This window comes from Phyllostomus discolor, chromosome 7 (assembly GCF_004126475.2).
Source record: "Phyllostomus discolor isolate MPI-MPIP mPhyDis1 chromosome 7, mPhyDis1.pri.v3, whole genome shotgun sequence".
Classification (NCBI taxonomy): domain Eukaryota; kingdom Metazoa; phylum Chordata; class Mammalia; order Chiroptera; family Phyllostomidae; genus Phyllostomus; species Phyllostomus discolor.
Genome location: NC_040909.2, coordinates 129677473 through 129703837, shown reverse-complemented (window position 1 = coordinate 129703837; position 26365 = coordinate 129677473). Strand labels below are relative to the sequence as shown.

Genomic DNA, 26365 nt, shown 5'->3' with positions numbered 1-26365 from the left:
GCGCCCCTCCCGTGCGGCGGAGGGATCCTGATCCGTGAAAAACAAAGCAAAACAAAACCTGTTGCCTTCTGTTTACGAACTTCATTTCAAAACACTGGACCATGTTGATCTTTTGACAAACACGGTGTTGGGCAATGCCCCCAGGGGCCAAGAGAGACACCCAGGGAACGTCCCCCTGCGCGGGGGGCAGTTACCAAGGGCTTTGAAGAGGCTGAGCGGGCGCGCACACTCAGACGGGGAGCGGAGGGAGTGGATGGAGGAGGAGGAGGAGGGCCCGGCCGCTGGGACGCAGCACCCTTCTTTCGGAGGCCGCCGGCCTGCAGAGAGCAGAAGTTGCTGCCGCCCTTGGGGCGCGAGGGCAGGAGGCTGGTGCCATCCCCAGCTGACCACAGTGTGTCACCATGGAACACCCCTTCCCTTCGGGCCCAGATCCTGAACCCGCACCCAACTACGGAGCAGTTGTTACCCACCCCAGCCCACCCCCAAACCCCCAACCCCCCACACAGCTCTGCCTGCTGATGGAGAACCGGCCCTTGGGCACAGACCCAGACCAGGGCGACAGACACCCAGACAGAACCGGGACACAGTCCCAGCCCCATCACGCTCCGAGCTGCATGACCTTGAGCAGCTTACTACCCTTCCTGTGTGTGATGTCTTTTGTAAAATCCAGAGAACGACAGGGCCTACCTCGTAAGACTTCTGAAAATTCAGTGGGATTCTATAAAACACTAGGAAGACAGCTGGTGCATGCGTACGGACATATACAGGTAGGGACAGGGGACAGGCGTTCAGCAGCAGAAGGGTGTCACCTTCCCAGGAGACCTCTGCCTTCGCCCTCCCAAAGCTGAGATAAGCCAGTCACTGGGAACTCAGTGCTGCGGGTTAAAAGCTCTTGCCCTTTTATCAGCTGAATCCAGGGGTTACAGAGAGAAGAGATGTATTAAGAGCAGCCACCAGGATTCCTCTGAAGGACAGGGTGCTTTTGTTCCGGGTGTGGGGAGGGAGGCATCATAAATAACTTGACAGGTACCTGGGAGGCAGGCGCTCTGCTTGGAGGAAGCAGGAGACCGGGGAGGGGCAGCCACAGGGGAGAAGACGAGGCTTCCCCTTGCGTCCCCCAAGAAGATCTTCAGGAGAGTCTCCGAGCCCCAGGTGCCTGGGGACTTGGGGTGAGGTCTGAAACTCACACCGGGGGTGATGTCGTGCGGGACCAAGGCTCCACCTGGAAGGAACCAAAGTCGAGGAAGAGCTTTGTGCTCCCAGGGGCCGAGGAAACCGGGGATTTGTGAACCGAAAAACCATGAAAGTGGAGAACACACAGCTGGCTCTGAGGAAAGAGAGAGCATTTGGAAGTTGGGGAAACAGAGGCAGAATCCAAAGTGAGTGGGGGGGCAGTACCAAAGGGTGAGGGGTTGGGACCATGAGAACCTCTTCACAGTGGCAGCAGCTGTCAAACTTTGTTTAACACAGCCTGTGACCCACTATCCACATGCAGAAAGTGTCCTGTGTACACACACATACACACACACATACACATACAAAGGAAAACATGAAGACAGTTTGGGGTTTGGGTTCAGGAGTGGCTGTGGCAATTTCATCCAGATCTTAAAGCACAGGATGGCCTGGGACATCTGGGTTTCACGTGCAAGAACACAGTCAGAATTGCCTGCCCCCTGGGCTCCCTCAACCGCCCTCACAGGGGCCGTGTCCCTGTGTTTGTCTTTGTACCTGTGCGTCACACATCCGTGACTGGGAGTCTGGGGTCCTCATGTCTGTGTGTCTCTGTATCTGTTTGTCCCTACGTCTGCGGGTTTGTCACTGTGCGCCCCTGCAGGCCACAGAGGCTGAAGCACAGCTAGCTGCCTGTGGGGTTTTCGGACTTCTTTCTCCAGGGGCCCTCAGTGTCACGGGTCCCAGAGAGGGCTGGGCAAGATCCCAAATTCCTTCTGGAATCAGAAAACCTTAGAGCTGGAAAAGGCCTTGGGAATGCCTTGGCTCAGACACCCCCTTTCAGAGATGAGGGAAACGGGGCCTGTACTATGGGGGGCGGGGGGGGCGGAGAAGCTGTGGAGAGGAGAAAGAGCACAGAGAGTGGGAAGTTCCAGAATGACACCGTCTGTCCAGTAGCCGCTGGTTGTATGTGCCCAGTAAGCACTCGAAGTGCGACACGTCCGAGGTGAGAGATGCTGTGAGTGTAAAACACACCCAGATTTCAAAGACTTACTATGGGAAAAAAGAGGTAAAATTGCACAGTAATTTTTATATTGATTGCCTGTGGAAGTGATTATATTTTGGGATATATTGGGTTTATAAAGTTAATGGTATCTGTTTACTTTTACTTTTTTAAAAAAAATAAGAGTAAGGAATCAACTTGTGGTGCAGTTCCCATCTCTGACCCACTGTGTACTTCTGTGGGACACACTGACTTAGAACCTCACACCAGACACTTAACTCTCTGAGCCTCAGTTTCCCCAGCTGTAACATGGGCGTGATACTACCTCTCTCAGGGTTATTGTGAGGATTTCACATTCTAAGGAGCTGTTCAGAGGAGGGTGGGCCATGGCGGTGGTGGTTGTAACTCAGATTCTGGCCAAGAGGCCAGGGGTAGGAAGAAGGAAGGATTTCATAGTTTGACCTTCTGGCAACCACCCACAGGGGCCACCCTGAGGGTAGGCAGGGCATGCGGCCGCCCACTCGCCATGGATTTGGTGCTAGAGTCAGAGCGACGCCCACCCGACCCCCCGGACCTGTGGCTCAGACCTACTCTTTCAAAAGCCCAAGTCACCCCGTTCTCGCTCAGCAACTGGCCTTCGAACAGACCGCACGGCCCTCGCCGCCCCGGGGCCCCAGCAGTGCCTGCGGCCTCTGCTGAGAAGGCGCTGTGTCCTCAAAGGGTAGCACTTCTTCCCCGGGACACCCGTCCTTAAAAACACCACTGGATCCACAATGAGGCTTTTTCTCTGCTCGTGGCTAGGGTGCCAGGGTCCCCAGGGTCTCAAAGAGAGGGAGATGGCCCCCAATTTGGCCTGGGGGCACCAGCCTCTTCCTGGGACCATCACACCAGGCAATCCCTGTTGCAACGGTGGTCTCGTAACCATCGCTTACAAACCCGGTTAGGCAAGCTGCTTTTGCGTGATGGGGCTATCTTGAGTAAACAGCATCCTATGTCCCCTGCCGGTCACTTGCTCAAGATATTGCTGGACATTGCATTAGAGTCACTGACACATGGAGTTTTAAAAATGAAAACAGGCCCTCTGGCTTATGCGCAGATAGCATTTAACCCATTCCTGATCACACCAGGTTTTCCCAGGGCTCCGGGGCCCCAGAATGGATGTTGCCACAGTGCAAACAGAGGGTGTCGGGACAAGTTGGAACCTCAGGCCACCTGCAGGAGGAGGCTTCCAAAGGTGAACGGGCCAGCTGGGGTCTGCCTTGGCCCCAGGACGTGGGCCTCTGGGGCTGTCCAGCTTATCGGACTAAACCTGGGGCCCAGGTTCAACCCCTGGGGTGCTGGGCAAATAAGTATTGTCCCATTCTATTGATTTCCACCTTGTTACCCTGGAAACCTTTCTTACTGATTAAGACCCTGAGTCCAAAGAAGTGAATAAGATGTGTTGATATATGTCAGACATCTACTGCTACTTAACAAGCCAGCCCAAAACACAGCAGCTTACAATAATGACGGATGATTTCCCACAGTTCTACGGGTTGGCTACACAAATTCTCCACTAACTCACATGGCTGCAATGGAACAGGTCATTAGGGCAGAAGGTCCACCTCGGCCTCGTGACTCTGGCTGGTGGCGGGGCTGTGGGTCTCAGGAGATTTCCGAGAGGTGAGGATGAACGCCACACAGTACCTGGAGGCCTCCAGGCCCCGCACAACCCCTCTCCCACCACAGTCTGCCGGACTCACAGGACCAGCTCGGGTTCAAGGGGCAGAAGCAACATAGACTCTGTTTCTTGATAGGACTTGCTGCAAAATAACATTTTTCCATCTACCACATGGAGAGAAAGTGTAACTGATTCCACAGGAAACTTTCCCAACCCTTAGAAGGTGATTTGGCAAAGCTGTATTTTCTGAATGGAAACTCAGACGCCTAGCCTGACAGAGAACTGTTCCGCGTTGTACGAATGGAAGCAGGAAGGGGAGCCAGTGGGTTCTCACCAAGTTGAACGTTGAGTGTGGTGGTTCTCGGCCCTGGCTGAACATTAAAGTCCCCTGAGAGACATTCCAAATCCCAAGTTCATGGGCCCCACCCGACACTGCTGAAGAAGACCTGTGATAGGAGTGGCTGTGTGTTTTGGGGGGGAGTTAGGGCATTGAGCATTTTCAAAAGCTCCTCCAGACCAGGGTTAGGAACTGCTGGATTAGCAAACCAGCTTTATGAGAAATCAGGCCCAGGCAGGATGTCTAGAAATACGTGCACGCGCCGCTCTTTATAGGTAGGCGACTGCTCAGCCCCACCTCACAGCTCTTGTTGGGGTGCTCGGTCTCACACTGGGGTCTGGGGGGAACGAGACACCATCCTCAGATGAGAGCTGACACTCACCGCAGGCCACGCCCCGCTCTCTGGCTCCCCCTGCAACTCATTCAGTCTCCGTGGCTCCATGAGCTGGTTGCCATCATGAACCCCATTTTACAGATACCTCCTTACCCCAATACCCCCACCCCAAACTCAATGCTTAGACATCAGCAGGGGGGTCCAAGAATTCAACCCAATTCTGACACCATCTGCCCAAGGCAGCACAGATTCCACAGGTGGAGAGTTCGGTCCCACGAGATTACACACGCCCTCTCACAACTCACACACACACAGGCAGACTTCAGGCGTCAGCCACAACCCCGGCTTTTGCCTGAAAGTCTAACCAACAGGCTATCACCTGGAGGCCCTAACAACCCCCTCCCACTCAGAGGGTCAATCACGAGTCCAGGTTATTTTATCGCCTGTGCTTCTAACCGGCTGCCTAGAAACCACAGGTTCCCGTGACCCCTTTCTTGGGTTCAATTCACTTGCTAGACTGGCTCGAGGAACTCAGGAAGGCCCTTTACTCACTAGATTATCACTTATTACCAAGGGTATTAAAGGTTATGAGTCAACAGCCAGATAAAGACACCCGTGGGACAAGGTCCCAAGGGAAGCAGCTTCTGTCCTCACGGAGCTCGGGGCCTGGCACGGGGGGCAGAAGGAAGCATCCGGCCCCCCCCACGTGGAAGGTCTCCAGCCAAAGGGCCGAGGAGCTGCCCCACGCGTGTGGAGGCTGCATCACACGGTCGTGGTGGACTGAGTCCTTGGTCATGGGCAACTAAACTCAGCCTCCAGCCTCACCCCCCTGGGGGGTCAGCTAAAAGTTCCAAATCTTTTTTTTTTCATTGTATGTTTTTTCCATTACCTCTTAACCTCCCTGTGTTCCCCTAAACCCCCACCGCCCGTAACCCCCACACTGTCGTCCATGGCCATGAGTCCGTTTCTTTTTTGCTCCATCCCCCCCCACACTCTCCCCCCCAAAGTCCCGCATCTTTAATGGTGGATTTAAACCATTAAACCAACCATTAATGTGGTCGATTCCCCTGGCCAGCAGCCCACTCCCTGGAGTGGGGGCTCCCAAAGTCACCTTTATTAACGTAGCATCTTTGCCACTCTCTGCACCTCGGGAATGGCAAGCGTTTGGGGAGCCGTGAGGCAGGAACGGTGGGCGAAGACCACATATCCTATAAACCGCAGTATCGCAGTGGGGTTTGTCACACCCCGCAGCCAATCAGATGGTAGGGTTGGAGTGTACACCCATGCCACCCGGCTGCAGAGCCCTCGGCCTTAACCTCCCGGCCGCCTGCCTCACTCAGAGCTCGCAACAGCCAGAGAAGAACTCGGGCTTCCTGACTGCGGATCAGGAACCTGGCCCCACCCCCACCTGCCTGAGGCTACCCGCCTGCCTGCCGAGTTCCACCAGTACGGGAGGTCCTTCTGCACCCGGAGACCACAGGCTGAAGGTCTGGACGCCCTCTGAGGACAGGCTGTGCAGGAATCTCCCCGTGGACAGTTCCCCGATGCTCTGGAGACATGGGCATCATTGCCTACAATCAGAGGGCAGGTTGGGGGGACAAGGGAGGTAGGCCAGGTGCCCCCGTTGGACCAGTTCTGGTGTCTGGTTACCTGTTACCGAAAGACAGGTATACCCCAGATATCCGTGAGTACTTAGGTAAAGCCCAAAGCAGGCAGTCCGTTTCTCCCATCTTCCCTTCTCACCTGATCACTTGAGGATGAGAGACATTCAAGTCCTGCCCATGCCCCCTGACAGCAGCCAAAAACAGGGAGCGGGGCCTCCGGGAAGGGCCCAGGATGGTGGTGATTTGTTTTACCTGTAGGCACTGACATAATGCTACTGAGTACCCTGACGCATTCACTCATCTCAGCCCCACAATAGCTCTGGGAGGAGGGCACCACTCTTACCCCGTGCAGAGACTAGGAAACAAGGAACAGAGAGGGTGACTGGCTCACTCAACGGCACACAGCTAGGAAGAGGCCAGAGCCAGGACTTGAACCCAGGCAGCCTGGCTCCAGAATCCATCTGTGGGCAGGCAGTCTGGTTTTCCCTGCAGCCTCTGCCTGGGTTCCTGGTGCCGGCCATCTCCTAGGAAGGTTGTAAACACAGCGCAAGGTGAGACCTCGCGCCCCACTGGCTCTTACATCTGGTTGGAAACAGTACAGAAACTAACCACTTTCTGGGGTGGTTGTAGCATGGCTGCGTCCACACAGACGCCCACTTCGGGACCTCACCCCCCCCCCCCCCATGCCTCTTTCTCCCCCAGGACGCCATCCTGGTCAGAGTGAGCACACGGTCCACTCCCACCCCAGCAGCTGGCCCGTAAACTCCCATTGGTCAGAGGGAACAGTAGGCTCGGAGAGGCCATAAGTGATGTGCCCAAAGCCATACGGCTCATCAATGGCTGAGCTTGAAATTACCCCCTCAGCTTCTGCCCCTCACTTCATCTGATTCTTTCTAGGGCCCCTCGGGGGAAGTCAGTAGGAACTGTGGCCACCTTTGGGGGAACCGAGGCACAAAGTCAGGTGATCAGTATGTGTAGCCACGCCTCTGAACTCCTAAGCAGGGTCCTCTCCCGCTTCCTGCTGCTGCCGTGGGTCGGGATCGGCGGTCCACCGGTTCAGCATCTGTGTTTCTGGAGTCTGCTGAAACCTCAGCTTAGAGTCCAGACCCTCCAAATGGCCCAGTGGATGTTCCATCCCAAAGCGAAGCCGTCAAGTCCTGGCCGGCAGTTATTTTAGGGCCCGCAAGCCCTTCCTGCCCCTCTCGGGGCGTCCAGAGATCCAGTGCCACCTCCTGGGTGGACGGGGGGGGAGCAGTGACTGAGGAAGGAGACCGGAGCGGCTGGAGCCGTGTTCTCACGCAGCCACCCCTGCACCACCCGCGCCGGGAAACTCAGTAGGAAAAGTAGGTCCGGTGGGCTGAGCACTCACTGCGCGCCAGTGGTGGCTCCAAGTGCTCCAAGCCTGGCGTCTGCTGGGCTGAGGGCTCTACAGGGCGCTTGGACGTTTGCAGCCCCCGGAAGGGGTGGGGCCTGAGGATCAGTTGGCACCAACACTGGGTGGCAAGTGGCTGTGGCCTGAGGGTCTGTTGGGGTCCCATCCCAGCCCTCAAAGCCTAGGCCCAGCCCTGCACGTACCCTTTCCCAACCTTCGTTTTGCAATCAGGTAGCCTGGCCCAGTAAACATCGGTGGACCAGAAGCAGCACCTTTCCTGACCCTTCTCCATCGGTTTGCAAAAAGAGCCCAGGGGTGTGTGGGGGGAGGGCTTCAGGCTTCAGGTGCAAGGTCCGGAGAAGGCCTGGCCGCCTGGGCGTCGCCAGCATTGCCAAGGCTTCCCGGCTGGTCCCACGCTCAGTGAAGAAGAGGAAATCTCTGGACAGGAAAGTGGGAAGCAGTCTCATTGTCCATGATTTAGTTGGGGGCAGGGGTGGGGAGGAGTGCAGGGGTGGGGTGTAGGTCCAAGTTTAGAAACGTATTTCAAAACAGCTTGCTGTGCAGCCTTAGGCAAGTCACTAAACGTCTCTGAATCCCTTTCCCTGCAGTGAGATAGTAGACAGCCCTGGCCCCTCTCTGCTTCACAGGATGAACGACACCGCACAAGTAGTCCCGTGAGCCTCTCCCCTCACCAAGAGGCCCCGCCTCTCCCATTTTATCCCCACGGGAGACCTGTGAGGTATATGGGGCGCATTTCATGTTCCCCGCAGTGCAGTTGAGGAGTCTGAGGCACAGAAAGGTGTGGTCCCCCCATCACAAGGCTTGATAAGTACCTGGCAGGTGTGTGCACAGGGAGGCTTGCGCTGATCCCAGAAAAGATGAAGGATTTGCCTGAGCTTCCAGGTGAGCGCCACTGCGCAGAGACCCAGCTTGGGAAGCTGCTGCTGCTGCTGCCTTCCGACGACGATGGACTTCCAGGTGGAGGAGAAGGAGGCCTGAGCTGGGCCAGAACCAGCCCGTCCCTCCCACGGGCCCCACGTCTACCCAAGCCCTTGGACCATTTTAGGACTCTTGTACCTGGGCCTTTCACAGATGCTGAACAAATGCTTGTTGTAGGATGTGAGAGGAGTCAGGTCCCGGATGGCCCTCAGGTCTGGGGCTTGTGCCACCTGGTGCACAGCAGTGCCACTCATCGAGTTGGGGATACTTGGAGAGGAGGAGCCTGGGAGAGAGAGGTCCAAAATTCCAAAATTCACTTTTGGAGGCGTCCAGTCTGAGCCGCCTCGGGGGTCCAAGTGCATAACAATGAGGAAAAAGGAACAAAGAGTTTGATGAGGAAACTGCCGGAGGACCCAAACAGACTTCTTCTAAAAGAAGACAGACAGATAGCCAACAGGTACAGGGAAAGGCGCTGGTGAATCATCAGGGAGATGCAAATCAAGGCCCCGAGGCGCCTGCTGGAAGAGCCGTCATCAGAAAGATCAGCGATGACAAGTGTGGATGAGGACTGGGGAAAGGGAGCCGTCGGTGCGGGTGTGAGTTAGATTTCCGCCAGGGAAAACAGCGTGCAGTGCCTCAAACACTGACAAATGGAGCTGCCGTGTGACCCAGAACTTCCACGTGTGGGCACATCTTCAAAGGACAGGGAATCGCTGCCTTGAAGGGACCTCTCCACCCCCATGTCCATCGCAGTGTTTTTTGTCATAGGAAAGACAGAGATAACCTGAGTGCCCACCGACGGATGAATGGATAAAGAAGATATGAGAGAGAGAGAGAGATTTTTTATAAGTATATATATCATGGCTGAATATTATTCAGCCACAAAAAAGGAAATCCTGCCATTTGCCACATGGCTAAAGCTCAAGGGCATTATGGTAAGTGATATAAGTCAGAAACAGAAGACAGGTATTGTATGGTCTCATGTTATGTGGAATCTAAAAACTACAAACCCGCAGAGACAGACAGGAGCAGAGCGGCTGGTGGCCAGGGCCCAAGGGCTGCCGGGAAAGGAGGAGATGGTCCCAGGGTGTCAACGTCCAGTTGTGGGTTCTGAGGACCCAGTACACAGCGTGGTGGCTGTATTGTATTGTGTTGTGTCGTGTTGCCACAGTAACGATGAAAAACACTTTATTATACACTTGAAAGTTGCTGAGAGGAGATCTTAAAAGTTCTTACCTAAAAAAAAAAGGTAATTATAACTATGTGAGGTGAAGGATGCGTGAACTAACCTTATTGGGGTGATCCTTTCACAATGGGTTCGAGTATCAAATCGTCACATTGTACCTCTCAAACTTACACAATGTTAGGTGCTGGTTAGACTCCATAAAGCTGGGGGAAAGACTGTTTTAAGGAGAGAGGGGGAGAGAGCTGTGTCCTTGAAGTCAAGGGACCAAAACGTCTCCAAATAACGGACGTGGTCAGCTTTCTCAAGCACGGCCAAGTGCCTCGACCCCTGCCTCTTCTGAGCAGTGTGGCTCCTGAGTCCATTCCCACAAGCTTACCGAATCCCCTCAATCCTAAAATGTGCTTTTTGTTTTCAAATTCTAGCATTGCAGACATCAGGGTACCCCTTGCTCAAATGTGCCCCCATCACACATACCAAGCCTGCCAGAAAATAAACGAACAAACAATAGGGGAGGGGGGCATGTTGTCATGACGAGGAGAGAAAGGCACCAACAGAGAGGCAGGAAGGATCTAGCATTTGTTAGGCATCTTCTGTGGACCAGCAATCGGGCTCCAAGTGTTACATTTTGTCTCTTCGAGCAGCAGGAGAGGGAGAGAATTTACAAGGGAAGGTGAAGGTTTTCCGGTGTAGCCTGATAGAGGATCAGATCCTCATTCCTGAAACACAATACAGGAAAAGCCAAGTTCAAGTTGGCTTGCAACTCACCCTCACTCCCGTCGCCTCAACACACCACCACAGAAGTGACCAAATTCGGTGTTCTGTCAGAATTCGTGTGGACAGCCTTTAACATATAGGACCACCGTAAATGTTTCCCCATGTCATAGATGTTCCCAAACACCAGGAGATGAGTCTAAAACACAGGTAGAAGGTGGGCAAGGATAATGTGGAGGGGGAGGGTTTTCAGGAACCTCCATAAAGGACCCATGGACAAAACCAAAGAGGGTAAGATCAAGGGTGGGAGGTGGGGATGGCTGGGGTGGGGGGAGCGGTGGGGGGGAATGGAGACAACTGTACTTGAACAACAATAAAAAATAAATAAATAAAAATCTTTCAGCTTTGATCTAAAAAAAAATAGGAGAACTCTCTCCTGGCTTCTGAGAGCTGCCCTTGCAGACTCCTCGGCCCATTGCCGCTACACTGACCCAGCCACAGCGACTTGCCCTTGAGCTGGGCCTGCTCCGATCTCTCCTCCACTGTCTCTGGATGGAAGCCCCTCGGGGCGCGGAGCACCTGCCCCGGGGCAGAGGGCAGAGGGACAGGGAAAGGGACCGAGCTGCTTCTGCTAAGTATCCCTTGCTTAGTCACTGTGAAGTCAGCAGCTCGGTGAATGACACTGATCTTTGGTTTTATCTTTTTTTCTTTTTTTAAAAGCTCTAACTTAAGATAAGCATGGCCAACTTTAGCCGTGGGGAACAGGAAATAGAGCTTAACCCTTTATCCCAGCAGAGATGGGCCATAAAGCCCCGGAGGGACCGATAGTGAAAACCGGACTCACCCTGCTCTGGGATCAGATACCCGGCAAGGCTGTCCTTGGCGGCTCTCCTTTCTTTTCTTTGCTCTATTCCAGGGAGCGGCAGTCCCCTCCTTACCTGGGAGGAGGTAGGCCATTTGTCAGCCCCTCCCCTCGGGGCCCCAGGAGCCCCATCTCTCCTTCCCCAAGAGCCCACCTCGCCCTCTGCAGCCATACCCAGTCCACCCGGGACAGGCACGCTGTGGCAGCTGCAAGGGACCAGCCGCCTCGGGAACTGGCTGGGCCACCCCGGTTTTCCCAGACAGCACCGAGGGCCAGGTCCTGCCAGGACTCCCAGCCCGATCCTATCTCCTGTCTCCCAGTGAGGCAATCACGTAATTAGCCACGTTAATACCCAGGACACCTGGGGCCTCCTGTCTCAATCTGGGGCCCAGGCGCCTGTCGCAATGAGCACTTAAATGACTGTTCAGCTCCCTTGCAGCCAGGCAAGGGGAGAAAAATGGAGTCTCTCTCTGGACCAGCTGACGAGCGAGCACCCTACTCTACTCCCCTGGGCTAGGCTCTGTCTCCAGGTTTATCGGAGAAGCTGACCCCTCGGAGCCACAGGACGCTGCTGCGACACGAAACTGAAATGCCCAGACAGCCCCAGAGATTCTGGACCTGACTTTGGAGGGCTGTTTTGTTAACCAACATCTTTTGAGTCCCCCCATCCCCGGCCATGGGCAAAGTCCTCTGGTGGTTAATGCAATACCGTAAGGAAGATCCTCTGACCTCCGGTTTCCTGCTGTTTCATCGAGGAAGACACGCACAGTGTCCGAAAAGGCAAATGGGCCGGGTGGGGAGCAGGGCTGATGTCCATGCTGACCGAGCAAAGAGGGAAGCCCTGCCCTGGAAGGTGTCACTGTCCCCACTGGAGAGGCTCAGATTCGCTCCGCAGAACCAGGGAAAGAATGCTCTCCTCATACTCCATGTGGCCCAGGGGATACCTCTCCACGCCTTCATCCTGGGGAAGTCCAGGACTAGCTAGGTCAGCACTTCCATGAGTCTGTCTACCAGCTCCAGTGCGGGGCGGCCTGCCGCCACAGCCCAGAATCCGTGCGGGCTCCGCCGGCCCTTCAGGAACCGGTGCCGCCAGCGGTGCCACAGTGGCTCGGCACTGGGGAGGGGGGCAGGACAGGAGACTCTCGGGCCATGAAGGACTTGGACGCGCAGACAGGGACTGGAGGAGCAGGTGGAGAAACAGGCAGGATACATTTAGGGTAGAGTGAGGACATGGGAGGGACTCCCGGACCTGCGGCTCCGCCTCTCCAAACCCCCAGAACCTCCCCTTTCAGAATCTTCTGGTCCCTAGGAGGTGAAGCTGCACTGATCCGCTGCTGTGCTCAGTTTCTCCCGGGTGATCAGGGCTTGGCTCAGGAGGGGTTTGCCGGGTACCCTCTCCCTAGGTGTCTCTCCCAGCTGCACCCCTCTCCCCTGGGTCTTCTTCCTCTCAAAGCCCATTCTAAAAGCCACCTCTGGCATCCCTCTACCCTGCAAAGCAACATGGAGTCCTGGCTCCATTCAAATCAGGCTCTCCCCTTTAGAAGCCGTGTGCCCTTCGGCAAGCTATCGATCTCAGTTTCCCAATCTGCAACATGGGGAGTAATCCTAGTACCTATCACAAAGGATCACTGTGAGAATTAAGTAAGTCTGATACCTGTCCAGTCTCCAGACTAGCAGCCAACACCTCGTAAGTACTGCCTCTGCGTTAGCGATGGCTAATGACCGCGTGTAGGTCTCCTTTATTCCCTGCTCTGGGAATCACTGAGTCTCTGCCTTGGCAGAACGCCTTTGTCCAGGAAGTTCCCAGCAAAGGTGTGCTAAGCAGTTGCTGTGATTTGAATTCCAGCTGCTCCTTACAAAAGGGCGATTATGGCGAGTTAGGAAACTCACGCGGAGTTTCCTCACCTATAAAATGGCATTTACAGGACTTCCCACGCAGAAGGGTTTCTGTGCAGATAAGTAAGATAATGGCCTGCAGAGTTTATCAGGATGCAGGGGCTGGGCAGAGTACAGGCAAGTATTGCTCTCATTAGCACCTGAACTTGCCCTCTGAGGGTTCACAGACAGGAGCCGCAGAGAACAAAATAAGGAAAGGGGTGGGTCTCCGTGCCTTCTTTGTCCTCTCTCCCTCCCACTCCAAAACAGAACCTCTCTTTCCCTCGGCCCGTCAGGTGGATGTGGCAACCCTCGTGCGCAGAAGACAGAAGTCCCCGTTCTGACAAGTGCCGTCTGTGTGGCCTTGGGCAGGTCACTACCTATCTGCAAGCCACACTCGCCAATCAAACACTACATCAGTGAGTCATTCACATAATTAGTCTCCCTGGGCCTTCCCTGAAGAACAAAACCAGAGAAACTCCTAAGCGCTGGTCCCTACACAAGTATTTATGGATCATAGCTGGGCCCGGCCCTGGGCTGGGTGCTGGGGCCCCGGTGCTCCCTGGGGCTGTCTAGTGGTTCCCCAACTCCAGCAGCAGGTGGGGACGTGGACAGAGAGCTACACCCGGGCTGCTGAGCAAGCGCAGTGAGTACCTACTCCCAGCAAGGCCCGACTCGAAGAGCTCTACAGAGGTGACACATTTCCACCTGGCTACTTCTGCATATCATTAAGTGTGATTCTTATCGTAGACATTTTACAGCTGCACAAACCAAGGTTCAGATGGGTTACGTAATGTTCCCAGGGTCGCATAGCTCACCAACTGCTCTGAGAGAAGGGAGCGCAGAGGACTATGTAACCCGACGAGAGCAGAGGGTTTGTCAGGAGGGAAGGCTTCCTGGAGGAGGTGGTGTCTGCCTCTTGCCAGATAAAGGAGGAGTCAGCAAAAGGGAGGGGTGTAAGAAGAGGGGACCGCAAGGGCAAGAACCAAGGGAACCATCCAAAAGGGGTGTGATGACAGGTGACACTAAAAGATAGAGGCCAGGTGACTCAAGATTTGACTGCTAAGCTATTACGAGCTGGGGGTTTTACCTGGAAGGCAGCGAGGGCCCGCAGAAGGGTTGGAAACAAGGGAAAGGCATGATTAGATTTACAAGTTTGGGAGCTCGGTTCACGTGCCGTCATAAAGTTCAGGCCTCCTCAGGTTTCCATGTCCCGAAAGGGAGTCTGCAGAAGGTCCTGGACACCTCTCAGCCCCACAAGGCCCACTGCCTTTACACCACCATGGTCGGAGCTCAAGGCTCCACACTCCGCGCTGGCCCAGTGACTTTATCTCTCCGAACCACCGTTTCTTCATCTGCAATGTAATGTAACAGCAGTTCTGTGGTCGGGCTGTTGTGAGAATGAGCCTGAAATCGCATCTGTCCCTGCCTAGCCCGGGATCCAGCACACCAGGGTGGCTCAGCAAAGAGTGCCCGGCCTGCCCCCCTGTCCCGAGATGGTTCTCCTTCTTTCAAAGACGAAAATAAACAATTTGTAAACCTGTTCCCCGACTGACCAAACAATTGATGGGACCTTTGTTATTTTCCACAATCAGGAGTTTTGACTATTCACAAGCAACCCCAAAGATCTCTGATTCACAATGATTTTGAATTTAGCGGAGGCCCGGATTAGAATTGCAGGAGCAATAAAGCTGGTGAGAGGCAAGTTGTTTGGCGAGTGAGAGTCTGACCATAGGAGTCAGGTGCAGACTGGGCTGCTATGACAGAGGAGAACAAATATTTAGGTTTTTCTTTAAAGAAACAGTCTCAAGATGAGCTATGCAGCTCAGCAATGAGGCTCTGTTCCCCATGGCCATTCAGGGACCAGGTTCCCACTTCTTCTTTCTCCATCGCCCCTTAGACTAGGATATTACTGCTGCCTACATGGCCAAAGCTGAGTCACCATCCCACCTGGGCTCCAGCTGTCAGAGCTGGGAAGATGGGGAGAGGAGGGAGGCAGGGAGAGAAGGGAGGCAGGGAGAGAAGGGAGGCAGGGAGAGGAAGGAGGCAGGGAGAGGTGGGAGGCAGGGAGAGAAGGGAGAAGAGGGGCAGGGAGAGAGGGGAGGCAGGGAGAGAGGGGAAGCAGGGAGAGAAGGGAGAGGAGGGGAGGCAGGGAGAGGATGGAGGCAGGGAGAGAAGAGAAGGGAGAGAAGGGAGAGGAGGGGAGGCAGGGAGAGGATGGAGGCAGGGAGAGAAGAGAAGGGAGAGAAGGGAGAGGAGGGGAGGCAGGGAGCAAGGTTTGCCCATGTCTCCAGTGTCCAACCCACCAGTGGCACATCTCACTTCCCTGGCAAGAACTCAAGCACGTGGCCACTCCTACCCACTGAGATTGCTGGGGTGGGTGGTCTAACTGCCCATTCGTGTGTCCAGCTACCATTCTAATAGGAAAATGGAAGAATGGATTTTGATGGCCAGCTCACAAATAGACTCAACCTCACCGGCGGGCCATCAAGTGCCTGCAGAATACGAGACATTGTTTGAAGACAGCATAGGTGATTGACAGGTGTGTTTTGTTCATGCAACACTGGGATCTACAACTGGGGGAGTTGACAGGCCACTGGGCAGGACATGTCCTCTCCAGCGAGACTTCACTGCTCCCTATTTCTATAACCCAGACCAAGTTCACACAGCTACGTCACAGTCTTGGCCCCTGCAAGCCTTTGAGTTTGGGGCCCCTATTCTATAATATTAGTAATAATTATAATACTAATTATTATTGAGGCTGGGATAATATTATTGGGATATTATGACTGTAATTCATGCCAATCATCTGGCACTTATTGCACTTCTATGTGCCATATCTTTTTATTCCCATTTACTTACTGACCACTGAAACCCACATTCTTCTCTTCGTCCTGGGCACACAGCTAGACTACATTTCCCAGCCTCCTCTGCAGCTGGTATGGCCGTGTGACTGAGTCGCCTCCAGTGTAATGTAAATGGAAGTAATACTCAGGCCTAACCCATAGAGACCTCCATGAAATCTTTATCTGCTTGTTGACTGGGTGGCTGCAATGACCCCCAAGGTGACCTTGAAAGCTATATAATTAAGATGACAAAGCCACTGGGAGCCGGCGTCCCCAGATGACTGCATGATGTACAGCTGCCACCAACCTGGAACCACCTTAGACTGTTATGTAAACAAAAAGCATCCTTCTTGAACCGTGACACATCGGGATCTATTTGTTAGAGCAGTTAGCCTGCTCGAACCAATACACTCCATTTCACAAATGTAAGAATGGACACAGAGAGAGAGAGAGGTCAAGAGATCTGCTTATTGTCACAAAGATAATACCTGGGAACTCGGGGATTTAAACCCAGACCCGCTGATTCCAAAGCCTGAGCTCAAAACGGCTCTTATGACTTATGTTCTAGTCAGGCTTATTGAGGTCTTATTTACAAGCAATAGAATTGATCCTTTGTCAGAGTACAGTTACATAAGAGTTTTGACATATCCAGTCATGTACCCATCCGCAGAAGGTACAGAACGCTTTCGTCATCCCCAGGAGGTTTCCTGTGTTTTGGGCAGTCTTTTTTCCTTCCTTCCCTTTTCCTTTCCCCGGCCTCTGGCAACCACTGACCTGATTTCTGTCTCTACACTTTTGGAACCGCGTAGCAGGCAGCTTTCAAGTCTGGTTTCTTTCACTGAGCGCAGTGGTGTGAAGATTCACCCACGCTGTCACACACATCAATAGCTGATTCTCTCCTGAGCAGCCTGCCCGTGCATGGAGGCACCACTGTCTGTTTATCCAGTTACCAGCAGCTGATGTTCCCAGGTTGGGGTCATTACAAGTAGAGCATCTCTAGACGGTCATGTACATGTGTATGTGTGGATATAAATTTTCATTTCCCTAGGCATTGATGATTAACTTCACAAGATACTGCCAAACTGTTTTCCAAAGTGTTTTCCAGGTTTATAAGAAGATAGCACCAGCCCGGGATGGCATAGCCCAGTGGATTGAGCTCGGGCTGTGAACCAAAGTATCTCAGGTTCAATTCCCAGTCAGGGCACATGCCTGGGTTGCAGGCCACAGCCCCCAGCAACCGCACATTGATGTTTCTCTCTCTCTCTTTCTCCCTTCCTTCCCTCTCTAAAAATAAATAAATACAATCTTTAAAAAAATGAATGGAATCTTTCAATTTCCTCACCAAAGCTTTTAAAAAAAAGAAGAAGAAGAAGAAGAAGAAGACACCCAAAGTGAAAAAGGAAGCCCTACCACTAATAAGAAATCTGATTGAAAGCAAAGGCTTCCAAGACCAGGAAGACAGTGCTGAAAGGTGTCCAAAGCCACCAACACAGTGAAGATCCACCTGCCACCTCCTTCCAGCAGCCCAGGGTGCTGTGGCTCCAAAGACGACGGCACAAGGAACCTCAGAAGAGCGGCGTCCCCAGGAGAAACAAATTTGACCGTGAGCTGTTCTCAAGTTCCCCTGACCATGAAGTTGGCCACGAAGATCAAGACCACTCTGGTGTTCGTCATGGACAACAAGGCCAAGAGGCACCAGCTCAAACAGGATGGGAAGAAGCTCTGTGACTTGACTGGCCAGAGCCCGCACTCTGGCCGGGTCTCCTGAGCAGGGGAAGGCATGCGTTTGACCCCTGACTGTAGCACTTGGGAGTGTAGGCCAAAAGTTAAGGTCATCTAAACTGAGTCCAGTTGGCTAATCTAAATATAATAAACTTGATAAAATCATATTTATCCTATGTTGTCTCCCCATCAGCAAAGTGTGAGAGTTCCAGTGGCTCCAAATCCTCACCAATACTTGGCGTTGTCGGTCTTTTTAATTTAGTCCCTCCGGTGGACGTGCGCTGGTATTCCGCTGTGCTTTCGTTTACACATCCCTGAGGACTAGCAATCTTCGGCATCTTTTCATGGACTTGTTGGCCATTTGCATGTATTCTCTGGTAAAGTGTTTACCAAAAAAAAAATCTTTTGACCATTTCTTAATTGGACTGTTTGTTTTGTAAATATTTTCTCCTCGTCTGTGGCTTGTCATCTCATTTCCTTACTAGTGGCTTTCAAAGAGCATAAGTTTTCATTTTGATGAAACAGAATTTATCATTCTTTTGTGTGGTTTGTGTTTCTTAGGCTGTCATTGGTTTTCCATGATTTAAAATTGTGCTTTTGCCTCATCCAGACAGCTTTCTTTGCAAGAAGAAACTGGGAGATCTTAGATTAGGTTTACAAATCCAAGTTACTTTTCTGGAGTGGGAGGGGACTTGGGTTTTCACTTGGTGCATTGTGACTTTTTGGAATAGCTTTGTTTATGGCACTGGCCACCAAGGGAGAAAGGGAAAAACAGGGCCATGTGAAAAAGCAGTTCAGAGGTTTTGTGAGCACAAGACTCCAGGCAGAAACCTGACTCGGGAGATCATGGGGAAGGGAGCCTTGCTCACAGCCCTGGCACCGGCCGTCTTGAACCTGTGGGCAAGCCTCCAACCCCCAACCTGTGCTTGACCAAGGGGAAAATATTTCTGCTGCTTAACAAGGTGCCCAGAGGGCCCGTTTATTCCCTCCCACGTTGGGCAGACATTTAATAACCAAAGCACGCGGCTTCTTGCAAAAGGTCCAGCGGGGAGGATTAACTCCTTCCTTCCCCTGCAGTTACAACCAGCCAGCCAGGTGACTGCCGAGGGATCCGCGTTGCAGCCTACCAGGAAGGGACGACGGGGAGCCGCAGATTCTTCACGGCTCTCTCGGCGTCCAGCTGGCCCCAGGTCCCACTGGAGCCGGCCCAAGGTATTTCAGGGTTGATGCCGCATGACACCCAAGCCTGCTACTGCTGACCCAGTCTAATTCGAGACCGCGTCCGTGCCTGCTGCTCCGTTGTGGGCCCAGGCTGCACCTCTTCCCATCAGGGCCCTGGCCCAAAAAAGTGGCATAAAAGCTCACATGGTCTAGACTAATTGGTTTTCAAAGGCCATCTGTCTAAATATGGCTTTTTAGGGAAAGAGATACACAGCAGAATGAGTGTCCTGACTCTGGTGTCAGGAGGCCCGAGCTTAAAGCCCCACTGAACCACTTAGCAGCTGTGGGGCCAAGGGCGGTTTATTCCGCCTTCCTGGTGCTCAGTCTCCTCATCCGTAAAGCAGGGGTGACTGAAAACACGAAGGAGCCAGGAGATGACACCGGAGGGCCCAGCACCGTCGGTCCTGAGGATGGGGTGAGCTCCCCACCAAACGGCAGTCCCCCGCTGTGCCCTTCCTCTCTGCTCCCTGCAGACCGTGGGAGAGCAAGTCGGTGAAACAGGCACATCACTGTGCTTAACCTCTGGGCTCCCCTATTGGTAAAAGGGTGTTCTGGAGAGGGAGACCTGAGCCAGAAATACTGCTCTCAGCACCAACCCACGGCAACAGAAGCAACTGTCTTGGAGGACTGTGTTTCTAGAAAAGAACGAGGGTGAGGTCAGAACAGGGGCCACACCAGCCTTCAAGGATCAGCTGGAGGGGAGCAGTAGAAAGAGCCAAGAAGGCACGGCTAACGGAAGTGTCGGAGAGAGGGCAGATGCCACAGAGAACACCAGAAAGAGATGACCTATCAAGTGGCCGGGGTGTTTGGCACTTGGGTGGTCATTTGTTTCAGGGAAGCGATGGGGAATGGGGGTGCTGCAACCACTGCGGTGAGTGAGTGCACAAATGCATGGAGAAGGAGGGGAGAGAAAGGGAGCTGCAGTTGGAAAGCTAATGTCAGTGGGGTCAAGTGACAATGTCAAGACAGGGGAGATGAGGGCAGACAGTGACAGCGAGAAGCTGGGAGCCAGGAGCTGCATTGGGACAGCGCATGGAGGCCCATGTCCGGGCCACAGTGGTGTTCAGTGAAACCCTTCCCAGGGGACCGTTGGATGAACTTGCACAACTTTGACTCCCGAGCGACAGAGAGCAAGGTCAGGGGAGTAAACAGCCCTGGTGACCCCGTGACACAGTGCTGGCCCAGGAAGGAGCAGTGTAGACTTGGGATTGATTCCACCTGAAGCTCCAAGGCTCTACAACTGCGCTCAGAGCAGTGGGGAGCGCGTTGGGGAATCACAGCATTCAGCCACCTGATGCTCGGGCGGAAGTGAGGACGAAGCCTGTGCAGGAAGGTGGACACTATCTCCATTCTCCCCAGAATCTGTGGAGCCCCACGGCCCTTACAGGCAGCAGAGCTGCAGGAGGAGCCCAGAATTGAGGATTTGAGGGAGAAGGGCCATCTTTTCAGGGTCCTTGGTGGTAACAGTTGTCACTAATATCTGTCTCATGCTTTGCAAAGTGCTTGCACTGACATCATCCTAATTTAGAAAGAATTGGTCCCATTTTACAGAACTGGGAAACAACTGAGTTTCTGAGAAGTTCAGTGGCTTGTGCAAGATCATACAGCCAGGAATGGCAGGGCTGGGACCGACACCCCCAATTTCTCTGATTCACACTCCAACTCTGTCTCCCCGCCCAGGGAGTTCCTGAAATCAGCCCCACCAAACACACATTTCTTAAGTGCCCTTGTGTGCTGGGCACCAGGCTAAGGCCTTCCTGATGAGTTTCATGAGTGACAAATGGAGTTAGTGACTCCCATCCACACTCCTTCGTTGCTACAGAACTCAGAAGTCCCTTGCGGTGACAACGTGCCTTTTTGACGGGACTACACCAGATGCGACAATCCTGCTCCCTGGTTTCCTTGACACTTAGGGGTGGTAACGGGACCCAGTTCCAACCAATGAGCTAGAAGGAGAAATCTACCAGCTATGGTTTCCAGGAAGATTCTGCTCTCCTGGTAAAAAGGGACAGACTTTGCTGTGTCCCTCAGGCTGTCTGCTTCCCCAGGCCTCTTTCCCCCCGCCCCCCGCCCTCGTTTATGGCCTGGGACCTGGGGACAGCAACCCTGCATCCTGCAACCATGAGGCCACTGCACCAGGACGTGGACGATGAAAAAGAGAAGGAGCTCAGGTGTCTGGTGGCATCCCTGGGACACGGAACCAATGCCACGTCCATCCGCCGCCGGACTTCCTATGGTTTGAGTAGCAAAAACATGTATTTGCTTCAGTTATTGGTACTGGACTTCCTAGTCCCTGCAAATGAGAGTGCCTTCCTCATCGACAAATAGGCGTTCCCCGTGCAGAAAGCAAGCCCTGAAAGCCCAAATCCATCATCGAATCAGATTATACAAACGTATTTATGTATGACTGACGCCCGGTGTGTGTGGTTTATTTCACAGGTCAGCTTGACTGGGCCACATTTATTCTGACTTTATTCTGGTTGTTTCTGGGAGGGTGTTTTTGGATGAGATTAGCATTTAAATCAGTCGACTGAGTAAAGCAGGTCCTCCTCTTTAACGACCTGGTGGGTGGGTGGGTCTCATCCAGTGAGTTGAAAGGCTGAACAGAACCAAAGGTCTGAATTTCCCCCGCAGTAAGAGGGACTTCCTCCCACCTGACAGCCTGGGGCGTTCTCAGACTCACACGGAAACATCAGCTCCTCCCGGGTCTGGAGCCTGCCGCCTTCGGGAAGAGCTACACCCTCCGTTCTCCTGGGTCTCGGGCTCAGCAGCTACAGACCTCGGCACCTGTCGGCCCCCATCATCACGTGAGCCAATTCCAATGAGTGAATGAATCCTATGAGGTTCTGTTTCCCCGAAGCGCCCCAACGAATGCACCAGCTGTCTTTTCTTTTCCCACGCTCAAATTTATATATACATACTGAGAGCAGCTTTGTTCACAGTAGCTCAGAAACGAAAATAGCTCACATGTCCATCAGCAGGGGCATAAAGAGCACACTGTGACAGAGCCACAGGAGGGAACGCGACCAGGCCATAAAAAGGAACCATCGCTGGTATTCACAAAAACACGACGCACCTCAAAAGCATCATCACACTAAGTGAACAGAGCCAGGCACAACCACCACCATACAAAGATCACTGCACATACTACGTGGTTCCATGTACATGCAACTCCAGGAAAAGGCAAATCTAATAGGTCATGGCTGGAAGCTGATCAGTGGCACCCGGGACAGGGTGGGGTGGCAGATGGCATGGAAAAGGGGACATCTGGGGAATCTGGGGGCCAGAGGGATGTGGCCCATGTCATCACTAAGGTGGCTGTTACCCAGGTGTTTATATTTGTCAGACGCATCAACAGTATATTACTTATAGTGGATGCATTTTATTTACGGAAATTAGACCTCATGAAAGTTGATAGTGCAAAAACACTTTTTTGATTTGCAGTGGGGCCCATAGATGAGTATAACGCAGATATATATATTAATAAAGGGAGGGGAGAAAGGTTATGGAAAGATAAAGCCAGGGAGAAAGTCAGCCCACAAAGTGCACGTCATCGCTTGCCCAGGGGGAGCTAGGACCGGGCTCCGGGCTTCAGAAGCCAACGCAAAAAGAGGAAAAGGAACAATCGCAAGATTTCATGTGTCCGTAAGATAAAATCGCTGTGTTCATAAAACAAAACTGGATCACAGGGAAAGGATGGCTCCTGAACTTATGGGAACCCAGAGGAGGAAGTGACTCAGTCTGTTTGGGAAGGCCAGGACGCGCTGCAGCGAGAGGGGCGGGGGGACCAGCCGATGCCGACTGCTGGGAGCGTGGCCGTGAGAAGGGTGGGACCGGGCTTCTGGATGGGAAATGATCGGGTTAACTCACTTCCTAGATGTCCTTCACATCTACAGAGATGGGATCAGAGGTCGAATTGCTGGGAAACAGGAAGAGGGTGGGGGCCTGGGCCCAGGCCTCAGCGGGGCTAAGGGAGGAACGGTGTCTCGGGAGCCAGGAGGGGCAGGTCATGTATGTCCCCACCGCCTGGCCACAGACCCGTCCACGGAGGGTCTCACCTGGTCAGCTGGACCCTGTCTGGGAGACTTTGCCAGGTCAGCCCAAACCCTCTGGCTGCTGAACTGACAGAAGGTGGAGGTCCCCAAGGAGGGGCGGAGCCGTGGAGCTGCTGGGGAGGTGCAGGGAGTTACTGGCCCATACAGAGCATTCCAGCATTTTCAGCAACCACTCTAGCAAGATGGTGCTCGATCATCGACTGCGGGCCGTCCCTGCCCACACGGATGACCTCTCCTCCCCGCTGCCTTCCGCAGGCCGAGTCATGCCTGATGACCACCAGCTAATGAGAATTCCTGGTCTTGGTCGACTGCCCACACTCAGGAATTTGCTATTCATGAGCAATGTCAGCTTTATGAAAAAGAGCCCTGTGTGTCAGCCCTTTTTCCCACACCAGGGCTCACAGCTGACGGGAGCCTGCTTCACACAATCTGCTGATGGGGGGAGAGGCTGTAATCCAGGAAATGGCTCTGGCAGATCCTCCCTGGGTCAGCAGAGCATTCTGGAACGTTCTTTTTTGTGTTTCCCCTTAGAAACCATTTGGAAGGGAAGCGCTGGGATTTAAACAAGACCCGAGTGAAAGGCTTCATGCCTGAGAGGACAATGGAGCAGGACTGTGAGGGGCCACCCACCCCCCCGACGTTCATTTTCCCAGTGGACACACAGAACAGGCTCAGGACCGAGATGTTCAAGGAACCTCGGCGCCTGACAGAGATGATGGTTGTCATTCGGGAGGACGACATGTCACGATGTGACATTATTTTACCTCCATTCATCGGGAGCCCTGAAGCTGACCTTACAGAAGGTGGTAATGTGCTAGCTTCCTAGCACTGGGTAAATAGTGGGGACCCATGTCAACACAGCACCATCCCCTCAGAGAGCACACCTGTCCCATGTCTTGTTACGTGACTTTCGCTGTTTCTCCTGATGTGACTTCTGGACCAACAGGTAACTAATTTCGTAAGTGACAACAGAGCCATCCTATGAGACGGCACCAGGGCCCGCACAGAAGATGCACAACCGAGGCCCCCAGGCTGGGGGGGGCTGCTTCAGAAGGTGAACTCCCTCGAATGCAGAGACCCTGGGTGGCAGGCGTCTGACACGGGGGCCTGTGGCTGGGGCTCTACGGACCCTCAGAGAGAAGTGGAGGGGCTGGGCTCCCCACTCCCACGCAGTGACAACCCTCCTCCTCCTCCGTGGCCCCTGCCACGGTCCCAAAGAACCATTGAGTCAACTGAAGCCTACTGACTGTGTTAGTATGACACCCCAAGGTTTATCCACATGGGCCCTCCACCAAGCACCCCTGCAGCCCACTGGGGAAGGTTGGGAAGGCTTTACTGAAACTGGGAAACTGAAGCTCAAAATAAAGGCCCCAAGTCACACATCTAGTCTAGAGAAAGACGGCCCAGTGGTCAGCAGCGTGGGCTCTGCAGTTTGGAGGGGTCTCGTGGAAATCCCGGCTGGCTAGCTTCAGCTCGCTCCCTCGCTCGCTGCCACTCATTCCCTCCCGGGCAGACTGATGACGCCCGCCCCGGGCACAGTGTTCCGGGGCCCACTGCCAGGCTCACAGCTGGACCACTGGCCAGGTGCATGGCCCTGAGCGGACTCATCGCTCCCTCTGTGCCTCGGTGTCCTCATCTGTCCAGTGGTTTTGTTCATCGTGTGTCTCTCCTGCCAAACCCCAGCCCCTCGGGGCAGCAGCCCTGTCTCGGCCGTCTTTCCATCCCAAACATAGCTTCTGGGATCTGACAAATGCTCGAGAGGGTGGGGGTGGAGCTCTCTGGCTGGGCAGACCCCTGAGAACAGAACCACAATCCTACCTTCTTGGAAGGTCCTTGGAAGATGTGCTCAGAAAGCAAACTGAAGCAGAACGAGGGGTGAGGAAGAGGCAGGGGAACGCGCCTCCCCTCCTGGCCCCTTCGAGTCGGTTTCCTTCCATTACAAAGAGTCCCCAGGACCCAGCGGTGGCAGGCTTGTTGGTTTGGGGGAGGGGAAGGGGAGAAGGGAGTTAGATGCTGAAGAAAGGGTCGTGTGATTTATTTTTGTTTTCGCTCCTGAGTTCGGGTCCTCTTACCCTTTATGACCACGGCAGTTTCGCAAGCATATGATGTCAACATTTTCATCTCAGCTAACTGAACTGAGATCTTAAAAACAAGTGCAACTCTGACCTCCATGGTCTTCCTCCCCAAAATTCAAAACCCAGACTAATCATGAGGAAAACAGCAGACGAAAACCCCAGTTACGGACTAGGCTGCAAAATACCAGACCAGCGTGCACTGCTCAAAACTGTTATGGTCCTCAGGGACAAGAAACACCTATGTTATCTCGGCTTCACAGGCATTTCTGTTTGCCCCTCACTGGACACTGAGGCCCCGCTGTTGGACGCCGTGGCTCATGTCCCTGTGTCCCCCAGCCACCAGCTGAGCTTGTGGTATATACTGCCCGACAACATCATTCGGTGACAGCTCACAAGCTCTGCATTCGGATGGCCTGGAGTTCATGCCCTGCCTCTGACACTTGTTAGCTGTGCAAACTTGGGTGAGTTACTTAACCTCTCTGAGCCCCGATTTCCACGTTAGGAGTGAAGGTGACCACCTCTCTCTCACAGAGTTGCTGTGGGAACACATCCGGAGACTCCTGACACGGCGTCTGGTACAGGGGGGCCCTCGGTGAAGGTGAGTTTCCTTTTCACCTTTAATGCACATGAATTCACGTCTTCCACAGCTGGGGTGGGAACACAAAGAGGGCAGGGAGCAGGTCTGGGGCCTACGAATGGGCGAATTTGTGAGCTCACAGCAACCGCTCACCGAATATCTGAGCCACGACAGACAGTATTAGTCCTGAAAGAAGCAGCTCCCTGTGAGGTCCGTCCGCCAGGACAGTGGGGGAGGGCTGGCGAGGGGGGGACTGCAGGAGGCAGGAGGACCGGAATCCATTTTTACTTGTTGCTCACCTTCCTCTGGGCAAAGCCTCAGCAACAAGCCTCCTCCTTAAAACCCATCAAAGCGTGCGGCTCCCGGGGGCCCCCAGCTTTCTGTCCCACCTCCACAGGCCAGGAGACACGGAGGAGGCCCCGGAGAGCAGCCGGGCCGGCAGGATCTCCCTTCTGGCTGCAGGAGGGACGGAGGAAGCCATGCCTGTCCTGGTTCCAGAGATATTTGACTTGCTCCGCAAGGCCATCCCCGCAGGCCGCATTCCGTGGCCCCGCGCCAGGCTGCTGTGTAATAGGCTCCGGCCACCCTCTCGTTACCTAATGCTTTCCTAATCTGCACTTTACGCAAGAGCAGTGTGAGTCTCTGAGAACACCAAGAGAAACACGCCACCAGGCACCTCCCGGGCCGGCCCGCACCCTGCTCTCTGGCTGCTGGCATCGTGGTGGAGGTCCTTGCATTCTTTACCGCGAGGGCCATGGGGTGGGTCCCTCGGAGCCCGATTTCCCCCACGAGGCTTCTCCACGAGGGCACCTTCGC

General features: G+C 53.8%; 1 long non-coding RNA gene across 1 annotated transcript; it reads right to left on the bottom strand.

Annotated features, from left to right (window-relative positions):
• Positions 1-10163: 10163 nt before the first annotated feature.
• On the bottom strand, positions 10164-24833 carry LOC118501789. The gene is made up of 2 exons (XR_004904443.1): positions 22901-24833; positions 10164-10321 (listed from the first exon to the last, which is right to left on the bottom strand). It is a non-coding gene; the product is annotated as an uncharacterized LOC118501789 (long non-coding RNA).
• Between the last annotated feature and the right edge of the window lie 1532 nt (positions 24834-26365).